At 80.2% G+C, this 252-nt stretch overlaps 1 protein-coding gene across 1 annotated transcript in view; it reads left to right on the top strand.

Annotated features, from left to right (window-relative positions):
- CLK1 (CDC-like kinase 1) overlaps positions 1–252 on the top strand; it is a 6,625-nt gene that overhangs the window by 363 nt on the left and 6,010 nt on the right. The gene's annotated exons all lie outside the window — the stretch shown is intronic.

Raw genomic sequence — 252 nt, 5'->3', positions numbered from 1 at the left:
GGAGCGGGCGGGTCGGGTGGCCGGGGCGCCCGTGCGCCCCCGCCTCCCCGCGGCCGCCATGTTCTCTGCCCGCGCCTCGTTCGGCGCGGAGGGAAAATGGCTTCGGTCGCTTTGGCGGGGGAGGCCGGCGCCCTTGCCCGTGCCGCTGCTCGGCGTCGAGAACGGGGCCTCTCGCCGGAGCAGCGGTTTGGTGGGCCGCGGACCCCCTGCCGCCCGGGGCGGGGGTGGGCCCGGCCCGGCGCCCCGCGTCTT

Source organism: Haliaeetus leucocephalus, unplaced genomic scaffold (assembly GCF_000737465.1).
Source record: "Haliaeetus leucocephalus isolate CR32 unplaced genomic scaffold, Haliaeetus_leucocephalus-4.0 Scaffold1, whole genome shotgun sequence".
Classification (NCBI taxonomy): Eukaryota; Metazoa; Chordata; class Aves; order Accipitriformes; family Accipitridae; genus Haliaeetus; species Haliaeetus leucocephalus.
Note: the sequence above shows the minus strand (reverse complement) of the source record. Positions and strands in the feature narration are given on the sequence as shown.